The following is a 25659-nucleotide window of genomic DNA, read 5'->3' as shown; positions in this document are numbered from 1 at the left end:
CAGGCATTTCAGACAAACAGCATGCATGTCCACTGAGCAGAACATCATATTGGTATGACAGGGGTAGTTTGGCAACTTCCGCAAGGAGACTTTCAGCCAGGCTAGTGTAAAAGTCACCAGTGGCCAAACAGATTCCATGATGGTACATTGTATTTAGACAGCATAAGATGGACAGACATGCAGATGCATAAACAAAACATCCACAGCCTAGTTTCAAACAGACCAGGAATCAGTACAAATGAAAGAGGGCTGTCTGATCCGCTCCCCAGGAATTATCACTTAGGAAATTTAGTTCATTGAGGGACTGGGTACAGCAGACAGCCAGGTAAGACATGTGAGAGGTCCAAGAACATCTCTTATTAAGAATGAGCCCCAATAATTTCGTAGTTTCAGCGAATGGAAGAGAAACAGGCCCAAGATGTAAAGATGGTTGAAGAAACCCATTGTGCCACAAGAAGTTCATACAAACAGTTCTGTCAGAAAAGCAAAGGCCATTGTTGATGCTCCACAAGTAAAGATGATGGAGACATAGTTGAAGACGCAGCTCAAGGAGACAACTTTGTGGAGAACTGCAACAGATCACTCTCTTTGGAGCCAGAGATGCCAAGTGGGAGGTATCCATAATTGTGTTAATGGCTATAGCAAAGAGGACAACGTTCAGGATGAAGCCCTGAGACACCCCATTTTCCTGGAAAGAGATGTCCAACAAAGCAGAACACACACATATATCTTGGAAACTCTGTTTTTCAGAAATTATTGTAGGAAATGGCCTCAGAAGGCCCATCTGTAGAGAGTACAGATGATACCAGTCCTCCAGCAGGTGTCATAGGCTTTCTCCAAATCAAACATCACGGCCACAGTCTGGTATTTCCACAGAAAAGTGTGCATGACATGGGTTTATAAGTGACAATATGGTCAACTTCAGCATGGTGTGCTCGAAATCTATGTTGTGTACTGGTTAGTGAATTATGAGACTCGAGCAATCACACCAACCAGGCACAGATCATACATTCCATCACCCTGCTAACACAGCTGGTGACAGAACAGCAATGGCAGCTAGAAGGAAGGTGTTCGTCCTCACCGGTCTTAGGTACAGGTACGGCAGTGGTTCCACGCCAGCACCTGAAGAAAGTGCCATGTACGCAGGTGCGATTGTACATATGAAGAAGAAAGTACTTGCCTACAAGAGAAAGGTCCTGCCACATCTGAATGTGAATATCATATAGTCCTGGGGCAGAAGATCAGGATGAAATGAGAACATGATCTAGCTCCATCATAGTAAAGGTGGTACTATAATATTCATGACAGAGGAGAAGGCTATCATCTGAGCTTCCTCCACTCATTTCTGATGGGGAAAGGCAGGGTGATAGTGAATCGACCTAGAAATATCTGCAAAATTGCAGCCTAAGGTGTTGGAGAGAGCAATGGGGTCCAGAATGACATCATCTGCTATGGTTGGGCAAGAAACTTAGGACTGGACATTGTTCCCATAGAGCCGCTGGAGGTTGGCCCACATGATGGAAGAAGGAGTGGAACTGTTGAAAGTACTAGCAAATGAAATCAAGCTAGCTATTTTGCTATCCTGAAGAACGTGACGACACTGCGCATGCAAATGTTTGTAACGAATACAGTTTGCCATGATAGGTTGACAATTTAAAACGTGGAGAGCTTATCTCTGTGTGCAAATCGCATCACAGCATGCCTCAGTCCACAAAACAACTTGGACACAGTGTGGTAATGATGAAGTGTGATGAATGGATGTTCGGTTGCAGCAAGGATAACTTTTGTAAGGTATTCTACCTGGTCATCACATCTGGGAAAATGTTTTTCAGCAATGGTTATCATTGAGGAGTAAAGCCTCCAGTGAGCCTTATAAAGCTGCCAATTGGATTTACATGCACATGAGTCAGGAGTCAGCAAATTGACAGCACATGGGAAATGGTCACTGGAGTATGTGTTAGACAGAACGGACCACTCAGGATGACAGGTAAGCTGGGCAGTGCAGAACAAGAGGCTGAGATGTGAATAGTTGTGTGTGGAGTCTGAAAGGAATGCAGGTGCTCCAGTGTTGAGGCAGATGAGGCTGAGGTGGTCAGCCAAGAGAGCACCTCTTGAACAGGTTCTGGAAAATCCCCGAAAGAGATGGTATACATTAAAGTCACTAAGCGCCAAAATGGAGTGAGGGAGTTTACCATTAAGCTGGAGGAAGTCTGCCCTGGTGACACTGAATGACCAATAGGGTTGCAGATGTTACAAGGAGGAAAAATGAGGCGAGGAAGGAAAATGTGGACTGCAACAGTTTGTAGAAGGGTGCTCAGTGAGATGGTTTGACTACGATCATCATCCTGAATGAGCATCATGATTCCCACACAAGATGGAATGCCATATTCCATCCTTGGGGGAAGGTCAAAGTGGATCAGAAAGAAAGGTGAGGTCAGAGCAGTTGCAAGGGCACAATTTTTTTTTTCCTGGAGGCAGAAGACAAGTGGATGCTGTGATTCCAAGAGCAACTATAACTCCTCCTTGTTGGATCAAAGGCTGAAAATGTTGCTTTGGAGGAGAGGCACGATAGGGAACCAGGAGGGGGGCAGGGGGGGGAATGAAAGGTTGTCACTTCAGTGGCTGCCGAGTGCCAGCCTTCAAAGACTCACCGCCACAGGGCACAGAGGCTGGAAGATCATGTTCCACAATATCTACAGAGTCACTGGCATTTTCTCTGTGTCGGCCTGCAGATTCCAGGTCAGAAAAACAGTTGGAGGTGCATACTGGCAAAACAGAGTTCAACTGTGAAAGGGTATCATGCAGCAACATCATTGAAGAGGATCTCTGAGTCAGTGTAGGAGAAGACCATTCGTATTTGTTTGGGGCTCCTTTTGTCCCAACTGGCCTGCTGGTTGTGAAGTATGGGATTTCGTTACTGGGACAAAGATTTGGTGGCTTGGTGTGCAGCTGGAAGAGCAGGATAGAGGGATGCTACTGTGATACTGGGTGATTTGATAATTGAAACGCTGAATTTGAGGTCGCAAGTCTGCGTGGTCTTGTCCTTCTTGGAGAGAGGTGTAACAAGAAAAGAACTATAATTCCCGGATGGTACAATGCAGGGGTTTTGACTAGCCAACAACTTGCTAGCAACAGGGTAAGGTACTTCTTCTTTCACCCGTGTCTCCTGGACAGCCCCCTCATCAAGATACATTGGATATTCTTGGGATGAGGCAGCAGTGTCTGCATTGCAACTGATTCAACAGGGAGCAGGAGGTAGGCAATTGCCCTCCTGAGTATCCCTGCCACATATAACATATCTGGCAGTGTTTTTTACAGGACATTCGAGTGTGGTTGTCATTTTGCCACTGATAGCAATGCATTTTGTTTAGAATGTATGGTCAGACTTTGAAAACTTCATAGCCTGCTTTGATCTTCGATGGCACCACTACTCAATCAAAACTGAGAAAAAGAGTGCACATGGGAACTAAGGAGTGGCATCAACCATTTTCATTATCCGATGCACTGCAGTGACACCCTGATCAGAGAGGTAAGTTTGGATTTCTCCCTTGGTCAGATCATAAAGCAGCTGAGTATAAATAACAACATGCAAAGAATTTAGTGTTCCATGGGCCTTGACACAAACAGGTTAGCTGTGGAGGAGAGAAGCTGTAAGCAGTTGCTGGGCTTCAAAATCACTATTGGTTTCCAAAAGAAAAGTCCCATTATGCAGACAAGACCAAGGTTTCACAGAGCCAGCAAGTGCCTCTATGCCTTTCTGAAGAATAAACGGATTAACAGTAGCAAAGGACTGACCTCCTTCAGTATGCAATACCACAACGAACCAAGATGTGACTGGAAGAGTCTTTGAATCTTTAGCCCCATTCCATTTACGTTTAGCAGACACAGACTGTGCTGAAGGCGAGTGGCTCGCTGTGAGAAAACTGCCCCATAGTTGCCAACATACCCAATGGTGCATTCCTTCCAACTGGGGGGATCCTCTGAGGGGGGCCTCTCCTGCCTTAGCTGATTGTTCACACCTCAGGTCACACCTCCCAAGCTTTTGACAGAGACCAACTGGCAATTTGGGAAGGTCACAACTCAGCAATCAGAGGGTACATGTGAACCCAACCAGTCACCCCAGGCCTGGGAGTTGTGTGTTACTCAGTTACCTGTTGCACATCAAACACATGGGCTGGCCTTCAGGAGTGCACAGGAAGGAAGTTAAACAGAGGAACCTCGAACACCAAAGTGGAAGACAGGTATGAGATGGAGAATGAAGAAAGGAAGAAAAAACAAATGAGGGACAGTTCTAATGCTGACCTACTGAAAAATAAGAATACATTCCCAAAAATATCCCAGACATGGTCCCCAAACAGAAGGACAAACATGCAGTATGGAAAGGGAAGGGATATGGCAAAGGCTAGGGCCTCGTGGTAGCCTAGTACAAACTCACCAAAGAGTGGTGAGCCCCCTGAGGGGAGGGGAGGTGGGGGCACGGAAGTGACAGGACCATCAGAAACCGGTCACTTTCAGAATGATCTTCATGTGGCAGCCATGATACTGAAGCCACAAGATGGGGAAAGAGAGAATTAGTTCAATATCTGAAAATGCACCCTATCTGGCACTGGGGTTGCTGTAAGTACTATCATTGAGGAGATGTATATCAAAATCAAAAAGAAGCTGGTCAATAAGGCCTCTACCAGACAAAGGGTAATTCCCTGTAGAAGGTGGCATGCATTGAAATCCACAAGTGGCGAAAAAATGGAAAGGCAACAGAGTTATTGGATTAAGGTGGTCATATCAAGGTAAATACATCGTCTGCCTGGAGACGGATGAACATTACAAGTGGCAATCACTGGGGCCTTTTGCACCTGTATTTCTATTGCTTCCAATGTGGTAGAGAAGGCAATTCATTCACGGATGACATATGTGCAAACCAATAGAAAGATACCTTCACATGTCCTCTAGGGGCCACACAGTTCTGACAGAATGTGAAGTAACCTTGAAGCGGTGGAGAGTGTCGAAGTGTGTTTTTGGAGAGCAACAAGGATCAAATAACAAAAGGAAATTAGTTGTTGTTCTAGCAGGTGACTGTAATATCCATTACAATTTCAATGGGTCATCATGTTACGGGTGTCCTTGTTAGGTGTGAAGAGGCCAGGGGGACGAGTCATGGCCCAGCATTACTGCCCGTCACAAGTGGAGATGGAACAACATTAATGAACATTAGTTCAATATCATATGGCGTGGGAGGGAGCTGGCACTTCCAGGGTCACAGGAATAGCCTTCTCCCAAGAATTATTTTCCTTCTCTTTCACTTTTGGTAGTCCAGGTTCTTGGCAGGGCTTGTCCACTGAGTGTAGAAACAGACCCACAGTCCTGGGCTCATGCAGCTGCTCGCTGGTTTCAGGCCTCTGATTGGTGGATTTCTGTTGAGTGGTGTTCTGAGAGGGAGCCCTGTCACCACTAAACACCCCGAGGAGGGAGCTGCTTCCTCAGCTGGATGCAAGAAGTGGTTATTGAAGATGGTGGCGCAGGAACTTCGAGAAGGGACGGCCGTGGCAGATTCAGTTTTCAAAAGTTGTAGGAGGGGTAATAGCTGTGATTTTGCATACTTTGTTATCATGAATGCTGGATACATGTGTTCATGATTTTTCCTTGCCTTAGCATTTGACAGGTGGTCAGTTAACCCACATCGTGTGAATAGAGGATAGTCATACATGATTTTTTACAATGTCATCAATACATAAAATCTCAAGTTAGGAAAATGTATCCCAAAAGAGTGTTGTGGAACCTCACAGACATTTATCAGTTACATAGTCATTAATATACCACAGATACACAGAGGGTGGTTTGAATAAATTACAGCAATATCAGGTAATTACAGCCAAGTAGCTGAAATATCAGGAATAAACGGTGCCTGTGAAGAAATACTCATAAGTTTTAGCCACTTGAAGCAAGGAAATTTTAAAAATAGAATAATTAATAAAAGCAGAAGACTGGAAGGAGATATACTCATCTAATAACATACAAGAGTGAGATGGGGATGCTCCTACATCTACATCCATACTCTGCAAGCCACCATACAGTGTGTGGTGGGGTGTACCCTGTACCACTACCAGTTATTTCCTTTCCTGTTCCACTCACAAATAGAGCAAGGGGAAAACAGCTATCTATATGCCTCCATAAGAGCCCTAATTTCTCTTACTTTAGTTTCGTGGTCCTTATGCGCAATTTATGTTGGTGACATACAGATTCAAATGCCAGTTCCCTACATTTTCTCAATAATGTTTCTCAGTAAGAATGTGACCTTCCCTCCGGGGATTCCCATTTGAGTTCCCAATGCGTCTCCATATCACTTGTGTTGTTCGAACCCACCAGTAGCAAATCTAGCAGCCTGCCTCTGAATTGCATCGATGACTCCCTTCAATCTCACCGGGTACTGATCCCAAACACTCTAGCACTATGCAAAAATAGGTCACCCCTTGAAGGTGAACCACCCTTTCCTAAAATTCTCCCAATAAACCAAAGCTGACAATTCACCTTCCCTACTACAGTAATCACATGCTGATTCCATTTCATATCGCTTTGCAACATTACGCCCAGATATTTAAACGACTTGACCATGTCAACCAGGACAGTAGTAATACTATATCTGAATGTCACAGTTATGTTCCTCCGACTCATCCTCACAAACTTAAATTTTTCCATATTTAGAGCTAGCTGCCATTCATCATACCAACTAGAAATTTTGTCTAAGTTGTCTTGTATCTTCCAACAGTCACTCAACTTCAACACCTTACTTACACCACAGTATCATCAGCAAACAACTGCAGATTGCTGCACACCCTGTCCATCAAATCATTTATGTATACAGAGGACAACAGCCATCCCATCACACTTCGCTGCAGCACTTCTGATGATACCCTCGTCTCTGATGAACAATCACTGTTGAATACAATATACTGCGTTCTATTACTTAAGAAATCTTTGAACTATTTGCGTATCTGTGAACTGGCATTGGGCCAAATGCCTTCGGGAAATCTAGAAATATGGTATCTGCATGTTGCCTTTCATCCACAGTTTGCAGTATGTCATGTGAGAAAAGGGCAAGCCGACTTTCGCATGAGCGATGCTTTCTAAAGCTGATTCATGGAAATGAGATTCTAAGTCTCAAGAAAGTTTATTATATCCAAACTGAGAATATTTCCACAGATACTACAGCAAACCAAGGCTAGGGATATTGATCTGTAATTTTGCAGATTCATTCTTCTACCCTTCTTATAAACTGGAGTCTTCTGTGCTTTTTTTCCAGTCATTTGGGACTTTGTGCTGGGTGAAAGACTCATGATAAATGCACACTAGATAAGGGGCTAATGCTGTAGAGTACTCTTTGTAAAAAGAATGGGATTCCATCTGAACCTGGTAATCTATTTGCCTTCAAATCTTTCTGTTGTTTCTGTACACCAGGGATGGTTATTACTACATTATCCACATGGGAGTCTGTCCAATGGTCAACTGATGGTATGTTTGCACGATTCTGTGTGAATGATCCTACGAATGTGAAATTTAGAATTTCAGCTTTCATTCTGCTCAATATTACATTACAACATTAATACTCAATGCTTTGCTGTATTTGGAAATCTAAATATGGAAAATCCTAAGGGATGAATCACAAAAGGTAACATACAACCACAGAAAGAAGTAAAAATGGCATACAAAAATTGGTACATAAACCAAACTTCAGCCAGTCTTTGACACTTATAAAGACAAGTTAAGAGCTTACAGTGTGCTAGCAAGTGAAACAGAACTCTCATTTTATGAAAATTAAATTTTGGGTTCCTGTTACATCTCTTAACACAGTATAGTTCCACATCAATGAATATATTAGAGGTTCTTATAGGAAAGAGGCAGCACCAGAAAAAGACAGAGAGAGAGAGAGAGAGAGAGAGAGAGAGAGAGAGAGAGAGAGAGAGAGAGAGAGAGAGAGAGGGACAGAGAGGGAGAGGAAAACAAACTTCCAAAACCTGTTGCTGCAAAAGAAGTGTGTGATACTTTTGTCACTGAAGCTGTTGAGTGCTTTCACTTCACTGAGCATCTCGTCACTGCAAATTCTTTAGTTCTGTTAAGTTCGTTTTGTACACAAGTCAATTTCCGCAAACAGGGCTGAAAAGGTGTTTCGAGATATCTCTCTTCCGTGAATGAAATAAGCTGACAAGGGGGCCTGCAGATACTGTACACAAGGGCAGGTTTGGAATTCTTCACAGGTGCGGTTCCATTTCTGAAATTCCTGTTCTTCCATCTGAGCCTAGCAGAAGCTTTTTAGTGAAACACTTAAACTCCTGAAAGTGACTGCTACCTTACCAATGACAACATCTTAGGTGGAGTGATCTTTCTCCACCCTGAACAGGAAAGAAACTTTTCTGCAAAGCACTATGAGCCAACAGTAGCTAATAGCACTAGCAGTGTTCTCCATTGAAATGGGCTTTGTATGCAGCATCACCAACTTCAATGAATGCACTATTGACAGCTTTTCTGCTTTTAAGGAGAGTAGGTTGGGTTTTTCATACGTTCATCTAAGGCAAGTGTATTTTCACACAGCATTTCTTTTGTTATTCATTTTTAGCTTTGTTATATTAGTTATTTGAAACTATAGTCCATCTTCTAGTGAATCCCCTAGAAAAAGCTCCACTAACTGATACTGTAGTTAATTAGCACACAGGGCAAAATGCATAAAAAATATATCTGTATTCAGAAGTAACATCATCTCAAATGTGGTCACACATGAAGTTGCAGTTACAAATGTGAATATAGGATTATCAGATCATAATGCACTAACCTTTAATCTCACTGCAACTCCCAAGGAGGAGGAAAATAAAGGAGCACAAACGATTTTTCTCCACTGAAAATTGAAATCAGTTCAAAAATAATTTAAAAATTGCAGTTTGGTCAAAGGTCTTGGCACAAACAAACACAAATGATGTTTAAAATATATTTGCTTCCACTTTTATGACATCCTTTGATGTGTGTTACCCTAAAAAGCTTTTGAGTTATTTTTAAAAATTCAAGTGAAACCATGAAATTACTAAGTTTAAAGTTAAAAACATTTCATGATCAGCAGTTTGTTGAGTATGTGAGGACATACAAAAACACTTACCGCAAAGTAATAGCAAAAGCAAAATTATTAAGTAATGATAGATTAATAAGGCAGGCTAGTAAGAAGTCCAGAATGATGTGAAAAACGGTAAAAAAAGAAACTGGGGGTCAAACTAAAGAACAGGAAATCAATCTTCAAAATAATGAAAATATTCCCATAGAAAAAGATGCCATGGCAAACTATGTAAGCAATTATTTTGTAAACATTCCACTTACTTTAAGTAGTAAATTTAAGCAACAACCAACAGTGACGACTCCAATGGTAAATACCAGCATGATGGCAATCCCAACAGATAAGCATGAAGTTCTAAAAGTCATTAAATGCTTGAAATCCAAAATGTCCTCTGGCTTGGATGATGCACCTGTATCAATAATAAAGGAAATTGCTCCATGTGTTGTCAAACCTATAGTGCACATTGCAAACTTGTCCCTTAGTGAAGGGATATTTCCAGATAAACTTAAAATCTCTAAAGTGATACCTCTATACAAAATTGGTGACAGACATAAAATAGAAAATTACCGACCTATATCTCTTCTCCCAGCCTTCTCCAAAATACTTGAGGAATTAATGAAAATCAGGTTTACAAAATATCTAGAAAAACGTAAACTAATAAACAACAGTCAACATGGCTTTCGAGCAGGGCACAGTACAGAAACAGACATATTGAACTACACAACAGAAATAGTAAGAAATTTGGAGTCAAATAAACAGGTTGTTGGAATTAATCTAGATTTATCCAAAGCCTTCGATACTGTGAACCATGTAATATTACTAGAGAAACTTGAAGCATAGGCATCAGGGGTACTGTTAAAAAATGGTTTGAATCTTATCTGCAAAACAGGTCACAAGTTGTTGAGCTGAGGTCATCCAACAATCTTCACAATTTTAAACTCATATCTGAACCAAAACAAATTGAAATTGGTGTTCCACAGGGCAGCATTCTGGGCCCATTGTTATTTCTAATTTATATCAATAATATACAGGCTCCAGACAGCTCAGCCAAAATTCTATTTGCAGATGACACGAGTATCATAATTAGTGATATAAAATAATCATTGTGTACTACAGCAGAAAAAATGCTCTCATACATACAGTCATGGTTTTATTCAAATAAGCTGACATTAAATACAAAGAAAACAAACTTTGTACAGTATGGAAGCAAGTGTCAAGGGGAAAATATGTGCCTTATGCTAGATAGCAAACAAATAGAAAAAGTGTGCACCACAAAGTTTCTGGGAATGCGAATTGACCAAGATTTAAACTGGAATGAACACAGTGTATATCTTACTCAGAAACTTAGCTCAGCATGTTTTGCCTTAAGAATAATATCCAAGGTATGTAGCAAAGAATGTATTAGAGCAGTGTACTTTAGTTATTTCAAATCAGTTGGAAGCTATGGCATAAGTTTTTGGGGAAAAACCAGGTGAAGACTACATGACATTTTTATTATGCAAAAAAGAGCTATTCGTATCATGACACACAGCCCACCACAAACTCACTGTAGACCCTTATTCAGACAACTAAAGATACTGACAATACCATCAATATATTTTGCAAATGCCTGGAAATGATCAGTAAAAATAACTGCTATCTCCAAACCAACTCAAGCTACCATAATCACAATACAAGGCATTGGAAAGACTTCCACATTCCCTATGGGAAATACGGAAGCGTCCGATCCCACCCGTCTGCTTTGACCCATGACGTCACAAATATGGCAGAAACAAAAACAAACACACACACTTTCCACAAGAAGCCTAATGACACTAACGGGACAAGCGCGGGGAATGGGGTGTTTTGGGTGGGTGGCAAACTAAATATAAACAAATTTAGACGCCTTGCGTAGCTACAACGTGTAAGTGAAGACGGCCATGCATGAATACCCACCCACCTCCCCAGGGGTCGTAACCCCTGCAACACATAGAAGATAAAGATGCTTCAGTAGCTGATTAGTGTTTTTTGTCTTTTTTAAAAAAAATCTCACGGGATAGAACGAACAGATCAGAAAGATAAATATAATAAACTAAAACAGAAATTCGAGGAAACAGATAATTAAAATAAGCAATAAGTGTTTTTAAATTTAAAAAAAAGAAAACTCACGAGATAGAACGAACAGATCAGAAAAGTAAATAAAATAAGATAAAATGGAACTGGAGACAGCCACACTCAAACCAAACTCCGCGCCGTCATGACGTCACACACGACAACACCCTTACGTCACGGGTCAAAGCCGACGCGTTGGATCGGACGCTTCAGTCGACCCGCGGTAGCAAAAACTAGAAGTCAGAAACACGTTAGCCACTTAGGAATAAAGCTTTTAAATGCACTTCCATCTCAAATTAAAGAACTGAAAGGCAAAAATAATTTCAAGCTTGAAGTAAAGAAAATACTTGATGGAAAAATGCTACTACAGAGTAAATGAATACCTGTCTCAAACTGTGCATTGAAACCTGTACTTATTTTTTAAAAATTCAAACTAATTTAATTATGTTTTCAACTTCATAACTATGGTACTTAGGAAAAATCTTAAATATCCGTAATACGTTTTGTGTATAAGGCATAGTTCATGATCTATAATTGTTTATCATGAGCATGTACTTTTGTTTTTGGGTAATAAGTTCTTGTACACTACTTATGTACTATGTGTATGTAATTTGTTTGCTTTTTGTATATGTTTGTCAATTTATTATGTGTATGTGTTGTTATATGGTACGTGTTATCAAATGACAAATCCTATATCACCATGTGTGATCTATTGGATGCTACATAAATAAATAAGTTAAGAGGTTACTTGGTCTCACCTTTTCTATACAGCCTAAATGAATACCTTGGACCAAACACTAATAATAATGAGCTTGCTGCTGCTCTTGTGGATTTTCTAGGTACCTTTGGACACACACTATTCTGCAGAAGTGAAGAGGCCATAGAGCAGAATTGTGAAAATGCATTAATGAAGTACTGGAGGCATCCAAGTTTGATTTAATTGTAATTTTTATCTTCCTTTGGTTATGTCTGCAAAATCTTGAATTGAATTTTTTATAAACATAGGAGTGATTTAGTTTTACGCTATTTTGTCGAAAGTCAACATGTTGAGAAACGTGGCTGTTGTACTTAAGGTTTATAATTTATATAAAGAACAGCTACATGTGGCTGGTAGCTGTTCTTTATATAAATTATAAACCTGATTTAGTTTTGTTTCAACTGATATGTTTGTGAAATTGTGGATGGTCTGAATCAGAGTTAACACCAGTTCTGCAGGCTGCAGATTTCTTGACCAGCATCATGTGGTGGAGGTATCAGGGTCTTAATATTTCATAGGTCCTCTACATACAGGAGGTGGCTACAGGGGAGGGCAGGGGGGGGGCCTTGTGTGCATTTGGCAGTTTTTTAGGTTATTGGGTCCCAGGAAAATACAAAGAGGGATTCAGTCTCTAAGTGTGTGACAAGGTCAAACACAGAATGAGAATAGACCTAGGAACCATCACTATTATAACTGTTAATTGCCATAGCCATATTGAGAAAGAATAAGAGCTTCAAGACTAACAGAAAGCAATGAAGCTTAAATCATTATAGGTACTGAAAGCTGGCTAAAGACCAAGAAGTTCAGTCAACATTTTCACCAAGGACCTAATGGTGTTCACAAAGGATACCTTAAATTGACAGGGTGGTAGTGTGTTTGTTGCTGTTAGAGGTAGTTCACTTTGTAGTGAAAGCTAAGTGGACAGCTGCTGGGAGATAGTATGGATGGGGGAGTGCTGTTCCAATTGGTTCTGGATAGAGTGGCTGGAAATAGCTGTAATATGTGTGACTGGTGTTCTTGCTTTGTGTGTGTGTGTGTGTGTGTGTGTGTGTGTGTGTGTGTGTGTGTGTGTGTGTTCCTTTTACTGACCCCTAATAAAGACAATGTAGTTGCTGACACGTTCAAAAAAAATCTGAGTTTCATCTCTATTAGAGACGCAACTTGCACTATTATAGTAGGTGGTGGCTTAAGTCCACTATCGGTACACTGTCAAAATACATGTTTCAAGTAAATGGTAGGCATAAAACATCGTACTAAATATCTGAAAATTCTTTTGAGCAGATAGTTCAGATGCCTACACCAAGTGCAAAAGGTTGTGATAACATACTAGAGCTCTTAGTGACAAACAATCCTCAGCTAACACAGAGCCTCATGACACAGCAATCAGTAAAATGCAGGAAGATCTGCTTATGATTGACACTTTGTGCAGAGAGTAGTAACTGACCTCAACATAAACAAATGTAACATATTGTGAATACAGAGAAATAAACATTTTATGACAACACAACTGCAGACCAATAACTGGAAGCCGTTACTTCCATAAAATACCTAAAAGTATGCTTACACTGTGATCCGAAGTGGAACAACCACATAAAATTAATCACAGGTAAGGCAGATGCCAGACAGATACATTGGAAAAATCACCAGGAAATGGAGTCAATCAAAAAAGAAAGTAGTTCACAAAACATTTGTTCAATCAATGCTTTAATACTGACCATCATCTGGGATCCACACCAGATATGATTGATTGGGAAAACAGAGAAGACACAAAGAAGAGCACCACATTTAGTTACAGGTTCATTTAGTAATCATGAAAGTGTCATGGAGATAATCAATCAACTCCATTCACAGACGCTGCAAGTTAAAATTCCTGAAATGTACCATTCCTAGAGGAGTCAACCAATATACTGCTTCCTCCCATATCTGTCTCACAAAAAGACCACCAAGATAAAATTAGAGAGATTTGATTCCACACAGAGGCTTAACAGCAATTGTTATTCCCACGAATCATATGCAACTCGAGTAGGAAAAATAGGAAGTGACAGTTTTACACAAAGTACCCAACACCAAACACCGTACGATGGCTTGCAGAGCATAGATGTAGTTGTTGTGACCACAAGGTCACTGCAGTGAAACCGAACACCATAACATTTAAATCCACTGAGACTAAATACAACATACATCTAAAATTAGGAAAAATTCAATTGATGTCTTCCTGAGAAAAAAAATACCCATCCTTTCCAAACTAACAATACAATGGATGTGTCTACAAGCTGTGGCTCTGATTTAGAGAAAAAGTGTTGATGGTAACTGATGATCTTATACCAGGTAAAATAACAGATTGACAAAATCCCCATGGTGCACAAAACAGATCACAAACCTGTTGCAGAAGCAATGAAAACTGTATGCCTGATTTAAAAGAAAACAAAATCTTCAAGGCTGGTTGTGTTTTACAGAACGTCAGAGCAGACTTCAATGTGAGATGCTTTCAATAGTTTCCACAACAAATCACTGACTTGAAATCTGGTGAAAAATCGAAAGAGATTCTGGTCATATGTAAAGTATACCAGCAGAAAGACAATTAGTATATTAATTGCAGTAAATACTACAGAATTTGAAACAAGAAAAATTGCCAAAATGAGTAATTTAGAAGTGGCTACACTTTAAGTACAACAGGAAACTTATGTCACTATAAAAGACTAGTCCTTAAGTCCAGATCATATAACACTAAAGTTGCTTTCAGAATAGGCTGTTGAAATCGTTCCACTTTTATCAATCATATAGAACTACTTAGCAGACGAATGCAAGCAAGTCCAATGTGTTAACCACTGTGCCACCTTGCTCAGTTCCTTTTTTTTTTCCCTTCCTTTCTGGTGCCCTTTATCTAGCCAATGCTGGGTCAAGACTGGTATGGTCAACCTTCAATTTTCATAAAGAATCAACCATGCCCATCTACAGGCAATTATTATGACGGGGTTGACAAACCCTAAGGCAATTTAAGGCTACTTCCAGTGCCTCCCTCCCAAAGGAGGAATGCATGTGCCCCTTCTGTCTGCATCTAGTGTAATCTCAAGGTTTATTATGATCTTGTTTTTCAAAGTGTTTGCAAATTGCTTATTAGTTGACCACAATATTATTGTACCCAGGAGTGAGGGCACTTTGGTCGGCTTATTGTGGGCTTTTATCATAACATTTCATGAGGATATGCTGAATTACTTATTAGTATATGCCCAATTGTATTGAAATTATTCACAAGGTAATCCAATTTCATTAATCACAACTGTACTTGTTTATTGTAACATCACCTTGTGTTTCCAATAATGTCCACAGGAGGTCAAGTGCAATAATGTTGTCATCGGATAATATATGATGCAGGGTGTGTTAACCACCCCAGTATTTACTTATGTGGATGTAGAAATGGAAAAGCTCCTAAATCCACATCCAGGCTGTCTGGCACACTGGTCCCTGCCATCAGTCATTGAGTCAGATACGATCCGGTGCCGTTGCATCTCTCCATGTTTTAGAAGAGGGTGTTTTAATGCACTTTGCTATATGGGCAGGTTACCTAGGGATTAGCATTACCAAAAACTAACTGGAACCACCTCAAAGAGAATGTTGTGGAGATGGCAAAGCAAAGACCTCATTTTATTGGCAGAACACTTAGAAAATGCAACAAATCATCTAGACTGCCTAAACTATGTTCATCCACCCTCTTCTGGAGAACTGCTATGCAGTGTGGACTCCTTACCAGATACTGTTGACAGAAAACATCAAAGAAGTTCAAAGATGGGCAGCTCGTTTTTTGCTATTGTGAACTGGGGAAGAATGTGAAATGAATATGATATGCAAGAAGTAGTAATAATCATTAAAAGAATGGCATTTTTTATTTATGGATTCTTCAGTTTTTTCATGGTAGAACCATACCATATTTAAGGTTGAATATCAAGTACACTGTTTCTTCAACGTAATTGTTACTCAAGATTTAAAAAAGGCTTCTTTCTTGTAAGATCTTTTCAGGAAATTTCGGTCACCAACTTACTCCCACGAATGGGAAAATATTTTATTGTTCTCACCTACATAAAGAGAAATTATCATTATAATAAAATAAGAGAAATGAGAGCTTGTGCAGAAATATTTAAGGTTTTGTTTTTCCTATGAGCTATTCAAGAGTGAAACAGTGAAGAAATAGTCTGAAAGTGGTTCGATAAACCCTCTGCCAAACATCTTCGCATGAACTGCACAGTAATCGTGCAGATATAGATGTAGAGATATAATGGAAATAGTGTATTTTGACTACATCCATACAATGGAGATTGTCTATGACTATATAAATAAAAACAGAAATCAGGAAAGAGAAGTATGGGAGAAAACTGATGGTGCCTTCTTCAAGGGAATAAGACCAGCATTTGTTTGAAGTGGTTCAGAGAGAACAAGGGAAACCTGAGTAACAGTGGCTGAATCGGGATTTGAATCGCCATCCTCCTGAACACGAGCCCAAGAATTTTACCGATGTGATATCCCGGTCAGTTAAGTATCACACAACATCCATTTAAAGTGAACACTACAATGATTCAGTAATTATAACAGCTGCATGCATCAACATCTGGAGGACAATAGTTGCACAATAAAAAGGAACTTTTCTCTCCACTTAAAGGACCAAAAGCAATTTTGAGTGAAAGGTTCTTATAAGTGACTCATGTCAGAAACAGTTACACAATTCAGTGTAAAGTATCTTATCACGGGAGGGAGGGAGAGAGGGTGGGAGGCATAGATGAATTTGCTTCCACTGGTTCCTGGTGTGAAGTGCTTTTCTCTCAACCTGAGGATCTTCAAAACTTATTTTATTGTGATGCCTCAGTGTATTTCATTTTTCTCTTTTCAGTTCTTAGGGAAGAAATTCACTGCAGCAAAAAATATGAGAGACAGTGAGACTTAATTATGGAATTGTGGGATCAATTTCAACCAATCATGGTGGAGTATGACTTACAACACTGAGAAAGGCATACTGTTCAACTAGGACATCCCTGACACTCTGCACATGATGGCTGAGTATGGAATGGAAAGGTGTTGGCAGTTCAGATTTGGATGATTTACGAAGAGACATTATAATCAACTACTGACATACAGCATAGCCTACTAAGCTTTTAAGGAAATCCAAATTACCTTAAGCGAAACAGAGAAAACTGAGGAATATTCTGCACAAGCATCAGCTTTATTGTGTCAGATGGTTTAGAAACTAATAAACTTCTTATTCCAGGATGAACCATATTACACAGATTAACAAGAGCGTGAGGGTGGGGGGGTTTATGCCCACAACCACACAACTCACTACAAGTACTTGTATGTAATAATAGGTAGAGTGAGTTCAAGATGAACTCAAATGCACAACCACACTAATAGCAGTAGAAATAATTTCCAAATGGACAATGTAGTCCACTCTGCACTTCCGAATAAAGTTTTGTATTATCGTGCAAAAGTCTGCAACGGGTTGCCAGTGGATATCAACAAATAAATCAAAAATTCTTAAATAATAAAACAAAAAAGTAAAAAACATCTCATTATCCACTTGTTATTCATTTTAACATCCTACTTTGGCTCAAGAACGTGTATTACATATAAATGAAACATTTATTTTAGACAGATTCAGAGTTTTCCACCATATCAACTGCTGATAGTGGTCTCTGCAGAGTAACATTTTAACTGGAGGTATTTGATAAAAATAGCAGGAGGAATTGCAGGTTTCTTCAAAGCTGCTGTTTCATCCTAACATCGATATATAAAGTAATTTAGAATGAAGTATCACAATTATCTGCTTGAGTAAATTAGTTTAAGTTACAATTTGTTGTTTGGCGCTTTACAGCAGTGGCAACTTTGGTTGTTTCTGCCTGTTGGTGTATAACTTGACTCATTCAACATCGCTGAAAGCTCTCCTTCATGATACAATTTACAGAATAAGATGCGTGTATAAGTGAACTATTTAATTATTTAATTGGTCAGGTGATCCTGAAGGGAATTACATTAGGAAATGAGACACTAAAAGTTTGGACACCAGAGTAATAATTATTCAGTTATCAGTGGTAGTCACAGTAGAGATGATATAGAAGGTAGATATACAACAGCAAAAAAAAATTTTCTGAAGATGGAGAATGACAAAAATTACCTAAGTTGATCAGACAAGTAATGAGATGACCAGTAGCAGTACTGGATCAAATTGGGTAAGAAAAAATTTATGGCACAACTTGACTAGATGTAGGAATCCATTGATTGGATTCATCGTGAGACATCAAAGTCACTAGTCTGACACTGGAGGAGTCTGTGGGTTATAAAAATCATATTGGGACACCAATGCTAGACTACATTAACCAGTTTAAAATAGATGTAGGGGGCAGTAGTTACATAGATATACAGAGACTCGTACAGAACAAACTAGCAAAGATAGCCGCATTATGGTCTTCAGACTGAAGACCACAGGAGCGACATCTTAACATTCTTATGACATACTTGCCAATATTTTTGGAGCTTGATTACAAGTATTTTTGAAGTTCCTCCTGTAAAAGTTGTATGTGCAAATTGTACTACTGTAGAAATGGAAAACTACTGGCACCTTAACAGGAACCTAACTATACATTAACATATACACACAGCATGTCAGTTTTCATAAAAATGAGCTTTTCTGACATCACAGTGTTAAAGAACTCAAATAAAGACCAAGAATATTGTTTGATTCAGACGCTAGTTGTTAAACTGCATATGTAAGCAGTACCTCCCACCTTCAATCAATTAAGCAACCAAAACAATACATAATAGTATCTATTGTGTATAATTTTGCCAGTAAATTTTCTTCAAATAAGACTTCAGATTTGAACTCATAGTACATTTTGCGATGTATACACTGCTTTATCAAATTTTCTACAACATTTGTAGCTGTACCTATTACATTTGAGAGAAATGAAAACGTGATATATGCAACAGAGACTACAGTATCTAATTTGCTGGTGTTAGTTGAATACAGGAGCTGTTTTTTGCACTGATGGAGTGCTCATACGTCCATAGAAAAATTAATGGTCTACTTGAAGTTCTGCCAAACAATCATTATATCTCACTTATAACAACACGATAAAAACTTCTACTATAAGCTCATAATATTGACTGAAAAATATTAATTTTCCTTCTATGATTTAATAAATTTGGTAATTTGTGGCAAACCTACTCACTGAAAACAATGCCTCTCTACCCACAGCCAAAACGAGAACAATTAGTAACACCAAACTGAACCCAATACACCACACAACACGAAACCCATGGACACCCCACCAGAGGGCACCACGAACAGCAACACAACAACACCTACAAACACGCCACACTCACAAACCAAACTCCGTGCCATCAAAACGTCACACACCACAAAAGCCTTACGCCACGGGTCAAAGCCGACGGGTGGGATCGAACGCTTCGGTCGATCCACATTAACATATAGACACAGCATGTCAGTTTTCATAAGAATGAGCTTTTCTGTCATCAAAGTGTTAAAGAACTCAAATAAAGACCAAGAATATTGTTTGATTCAGACGCTATTTGTTATACTGCATACGTGAACAGTACCTTCCACATTCAATCAATTAAGCAACCAAAACACAATTCATAAAAGTATCCATTTTGGGGTCGACAGAAGCGTCCGATCCCACACATCGGCTTTGACCCGTGACGTAAGGGTGTTGTCGTGTGTGACGTCATGACGGCGCGGAGTTTGGTTTGAGTGTGGCTGTCTCCAGTTCTGTTTTATCTTATTTTATTTACTTTTCTGATCTGTTCGTTCTATCTCATGAGATTTTTTTTTTTTAATTTAAAAACACTTATTACTTATTTTAATTATCTGTTTCCTCGAATTTCTGTTTTAGTTTATTATATTCATCTTTCTGATCTGTTCGTTCTATCCCGTGAGATTTTTTTTAAAAAAGACAAAAAACACTAATCAGCTACTGAAGCATCTTTATCTTCTATGGGTTGCAGGGGTTACAACCCCTGGGGAGGTGGGTGGGTATTCATGCATGGCTGTCTTCACTTACACGTTGTAGCTACGCAAGGCATCTAAATTTGTTTATATTTAGTTTGCCCCCCACCCAAAACACCCCATTTCCCGCGCTTGTCCCGTTAGTGTCATTAGGCTTCTTGTGGAAAGTGTGTGTTTGTGTTTTTGTTTCCGCCATATTTGTGACGTCATGGGTCAAAGCAGACGGGTGGGATCGGACGCTTCCGTACTTCCGTTAATGTTTAGTTAAGTTCCTGTTAAGGTGCCATTAGTCTTCCATTTCTACAGTAGTAAAATTTGCACATACAACTTTTCCAATAGGAACTTCAAAAATACTTGTCACCAAGCTCCAAAAATATTGGCAAGTATGTCGTAAGAATGTTACGATGTCGTTCTTGTGGTCTTCAGTCTGAAGACCATTATGCGGCTTTCCTTGCTAGTCTGTTCTGTACGAGTCTCTGTATATCTATGTAACTACTGCCCCCTACATCCATTTTAAACTGGTTAATGTAGTCTAGCATTGGTGTCCCAATATAATTTTTATCACCCACAGACTCTTCCAGTGTCAGACTAGTGACTCTTTGATGCCTCACGATGAATCCAATCAATGGATTCCTACATCTAGTCAAGTTGTGCCATAAATTTTTTCCTACCCAATTTGATTCAGTACTGGTACTGGTCATCTCATTACTTGTCTGATCAACCCAGGTAATTTTTATCATTCTTCATCTTCAGAAAAATTTTTCTTGCTGTTGTATATCTACCTTCTTTGACTACCACTAATAAGTAAATAATTATTACTCTGGTGTCCAAACTTTCAGTGTCTCATTTCCTAATGTAATTCCTTTCAGGATCACTTGACCAATTAAACAATTAAATAGCTCATTTATTCACGCATCTTGTTCTGTAAATCCTATCATGAAGGAGAGCTTTTAGGGATGTTGAATGAGTCAAGTTATACACCAACAGGCAGAAAAACCAAAGCTGCCACTGCTGTAAAGTGCCAAACAACAAATTGTAACTTAAACTAATTTAATCCAGCAGATTAATTGTGATACTTCATTCGAAATTACTGTATATATCGATGTTAGGATGAAACAGCAGCTTGGAAGAAACCCACAATTCCTCCTGCTATTTTTATCAAATACCTCCAGTTAAAATGTTACTCTGCAGAGACCACTATTAGCAGTTGATATGATGGAAAAGTCAGAATCTGTATAAAATACATGTTTCATTTATATGTAATACACATTCTTGAGCGAAAGTAGAATGTTAAAATGAATAACAAGTGGATAATGAGATGTTTTTTTACTTTTTTGTTTTATTATTTCAGAATTTTTGATTTCTCGGTTGATATCCACCACCAACCTGTTCCAGACTTTTGCACAGTAATACAAAACTTTATTCTGAAGTGCAGAGTGGGATACATTGTCCACATGGAAATTATTTCTACTTTTAGTAGTGTGGTTGTGAATTTGAGTTCATCTTGAAGTTACTCTACCTATTATTACATACAAGTACTATTAGTGAGTAGTGTGGTTGTGGGTAACAGCCCTCGCACCCATGGAGTCTTGGTTGTGGGAGGCAGACTGATCTGCTGCATAGCCCGAGGTCTAGGTTAGGTTGGCTGGTGACAATTTAATTAAGAGTTTGCCAATCCAGTCAGTGAGAATGCAAAATAGATTGATTTGTAGTGTGGCTTGATGTCTGTTAATGCCATATTTAACAAACTTTTCGTTATAAAAGCTAAAATGGGCTTGTAAATTCTGAATATTTGTGTCAGTTAATTAGCAAGTCTCAAATGAGTATTTTGATGCTTGTTATTCACATATATTGCATATAAACTGCAAAAAAATCAAGGGGATAATATTTACTGGTATAGGTATTGGCATGTGAGTGTAAGAATACCTAAGGAAAGGCTGATGTTTGATTATCAACTTGACATAGCATTTATGTAGATTGCATACTTCAAATGCATAAATATTTTTTCCACCCTAACCTGCAGTGTCATGGAAGATTGTTATAGGGCAGAACTGAAAGTTTTGATTTTCCAATTCTCTGCTGCCTCTGGCTGAATTGATATGTCACTGGAAAACCTCAGTTTTATATGTTCTTCCTGAAATCTAATTCCCTTACCATATTTCTCCTCCATTTCCATTACTGCTCACTAAAGGTACAGATGAAATAACAGTGGGCATATGCTACACTCCTGTTTCACTCCTTCAACTACTGCTTCACTTTCACACTGTTTGATTCTATGTATCTGCCATCTGGTTTCTGTACAATTGTAGATTATCTTTTGATCCCAGTGTTTTACCTATGCTATTTTCAGAATTTTAAGTTTTATTTCAATTCACACTGTCGAAAGCTTTCTCTAAATCTAAAAATGCTGTAGGCTTAAATGTATGTTTTCATTTCTTCAACCTATCCTCTAATAAGATAAGTAGTTGCATCAGTATTGCCCTACATATTCCCACAGTTCTTTGAAACCCTAACTGTTATTTCCTGTGGTTTTTCCATTCTTCTTTACACACTCAGTAGTGAAATGCAGACTGTAAACATGAAAATTATGTGTATAACCAATCAGTAATAATATTGAAGCTATTAGTGTGTTTGTTCATTGTGGCAGCTTTGTTTAAGTAATAGATATGGGTTTAATCATTTGGTTCAGCATTTTGACTTTTGTGTATGTCTTGTTAATCTGTGTAATATGGTTCATCCTGGAATAATAAGTTCATTAGTCTCCAAACCATCTGATACAGTAAAGCTAATGCTTGTGCAGAATATTGCTCAGTTTTCTCTGTTTCGCTTAAGGTAATTTGGATATCCTTAAAAATTAGTATGCTGTTTGTCAGTAGTTGATTATACTGTGTCTCTGCCTGCCTGCCTGGCATGTACCTACGTGTGACATGAGCCACCTACAAGAACCTTTCACTCAAAATTGCTTTTGGCCCTTTAAAGCAGAGAGAAAACAGATGTTTAAAGTTTCCATTTATTGTGCCACTATTGTCCTCCAGATTTTGATGCATGCAGCTGTTATAATTACTAAATCATTGTAGTGTTCACTATAAATGGATTATGTGTGATATTTAACTGAGCGGGATATCACATCGGTAAAATTCTTGGACTCGTGTTCAGGAGGATGGTGATTCAAATCCCGATTCAGCCACTGTTACTTAGGTTTCCCTTGTTCTCTCTGAACCACTTCAAACAAATGCTGGTCTGATTCCCTTGAAGAGGGCACCATCAATTTTCTCCCATATTTCTCTTTCCTGGTTTGTGTTTTTATTTATATAGTCATAGGCAATCTCCATTGTATGGATGTAGTCTACATCTACATCTGCATGATTACTATGCAGTTCATGTGAAGATGTTTGGCAGAGGGTCTATAGAACCACTTTCAGACTATTTCTTCACTGTTCCACTCTTGAATAGCTCATAGGAAAAACAAAACCTTAAATCTTTCTGCACAAGCTCTCATTTCTCTTATTATAATATAATGATAATTTCTCTCCACGTAGGTGAGAAAATAAAATATTTTCCCATTCGTGGGAGGAAGTTGGTGACCAAAATTTCCTGAAAAGATCTTACAACAAAGAAGCCTTTTTAAAAAAATTGAGTAACAATTACACTGAAGAAACAGTGTACTTGACATTCAACCTTAAATATGGTAATGTTCTACCATGAAAAAACCGAAGAACCCATAAATAAAAAAAGCCTTTGTTTTAATGATTACTACTCCTTCTTGCATATCATATCTATTTCACTCTCGTCCCCAATTCACGATAGCAAAAAATGAGCTGCCCATCTTTGAACTTCTTTGTTTTCTGTCAATAGTATCTGGTAAGGAGTCCATACTGCACAGCAGTTCTCCAGAAGAGGGTGGATGAACGTAGTTTAGGCAGTCTAGATGATTTGTTGCATCTTCTAAGTGTTTTGCCAATAAAATGAGGTCTTTGCTTTGCCATCTCCACAACATTGTCTTTGAGGTAGTTCTAGTTAGTTTTCTGTAGTTCTAATCCCTAGGTAACCTGCCTATCTATATAGCAAAGCACCCTTTTCTGAAACAAGGAGAGATGTGCCGGCACAAGATCATATTTCACTCAATGACTGATGGTAGGGACCAGTGTGCCAGACAGCCTGGATGTGGATTTAGGTGGTTTTCCACTTCCACATAGGTAAATACTGGCCTGGTTCCCACATCCGGCCTCATATATTACCCGTTCACAATATTATTGCACTTGACCTCCTGTGTACATTATCGGAAACACAAGGTGATGTTACAATAAACAAGTACAGTGGTGATTAAAGAAAATGGATTACATTGTGAATAATTTCAAGACAATTGTGCATATACTACTAAGCAATTCAGCGTATCCTCATGAAATGTTATGATAAAAACCCACAATAAGCCGACCGAAGTGCCCTCACCACTGGGTACAATAATTTTGTGGTCAACTAATAAGCAATTTGCAAACACTTTGAAAAACAAGGTCATAATAAACCTTGAGATTACGCTAGATGCAGACAGAAGAGGCACATGCATTCCTCCTTTGGGAGGGGGACACTGGAAGTAGCCTTAAATTGCCTTTGGGTTTGTCAACCCCATCATAATAATTGCCTGTAGATGGATATGGTTGATTCTTTATGAAAATTGGAGGTTGACCATACCAGTCTTGACCCAGCATTGTCTAGATAAAGGGCACCAGAAAGGAAGGGAAAAAAGAAAGGAACTGAGCAAGGTGGTACAGTGGTTAACACATTGGACTTGTTTGCATCCAGGACGATGGTGGTTCAAGCCCGCATACGGTCATCCAGATTTAGGTTTTCCGTGATTTCCCTAAATCTCTCCAGGCAAATGCTGGGATAGTTCCTTTGATAGGGCATGACTGATTTCCTTCCCCACCCTTAAGACACTCAGAGCTTGAGCACTGTCTATAATGACCTTGATGCCTACGGGACATTAAACCCAGTCTTACTTCCTTCCAAAAAGAAAGTCATTATAATCTCTAGGTATGTACTAGAATTGACAGCCTTGAAATGTGTGTGATTCATCAAGTTACTGAAATATTTCTTGTTTTTCGCTGTCATGTGGAAGGCCTCATACCTTTTGTTGTTTCGGGTCAACTATCACATTTTTCACCATGCTGACATCTTATCTAAATCAATTTACAATTCGAAAGGTTTAAGAGGGCCATTCAGGCAGTCTCCAAAATTCCTTACGTAGATTAAGAACAGCAGAGGATCTGTAATGCCTCTGGATAACACAATTTATCACTTCTGTTTCTCTCGATGACTTCCATCAGTTACAATAAACTGAGTTTTCTGGCAAGAAATCACATATCCAATAGCTCAACTGAGACGGTGCTGCATAGGCATCAAGTTTGCTTACAAGCCCCTTGTGAAGAATGGTGTCAAAAGTTTCCTGGGAGGGGGAGATGAAATGAGCTTAAGATTCCCTGTCAATAACACTCATTACTTAGTGTTAATAGGAATCTAATTGTGTTTTACAATAACAATATTTTCTGAATCCATGGTGGTTATATGTCAGAAGATCATTTCCTCAAAAGTATGTCATCCTGTTCCAAAATGCTACCGCAAATCAGTGTTGGTGGCTATAATCTGTAATTCAGTAGATAACTTCTATTTTCTTCCTTGTATGTAGGTGTAACCTATATAATTTTCCAGTAC

Source organism: Schistocerca americana, chromosome X (assembly GCF_021461395.2).
Source record: "Schistocerca americana isolate TAMUIC-IGC-003095 chromosome X, iqSchAmer2.1, whole genome shotgun sequence".
Lineage (NCBI taxonomy): Eukaryota > Metazoa > Arthropoda > Insecta > Orthoptera > Acrididae > Schistocerca > Schistocerca americana.
This window is presented reverse-complemented; position numbering follows the sequence as displayed.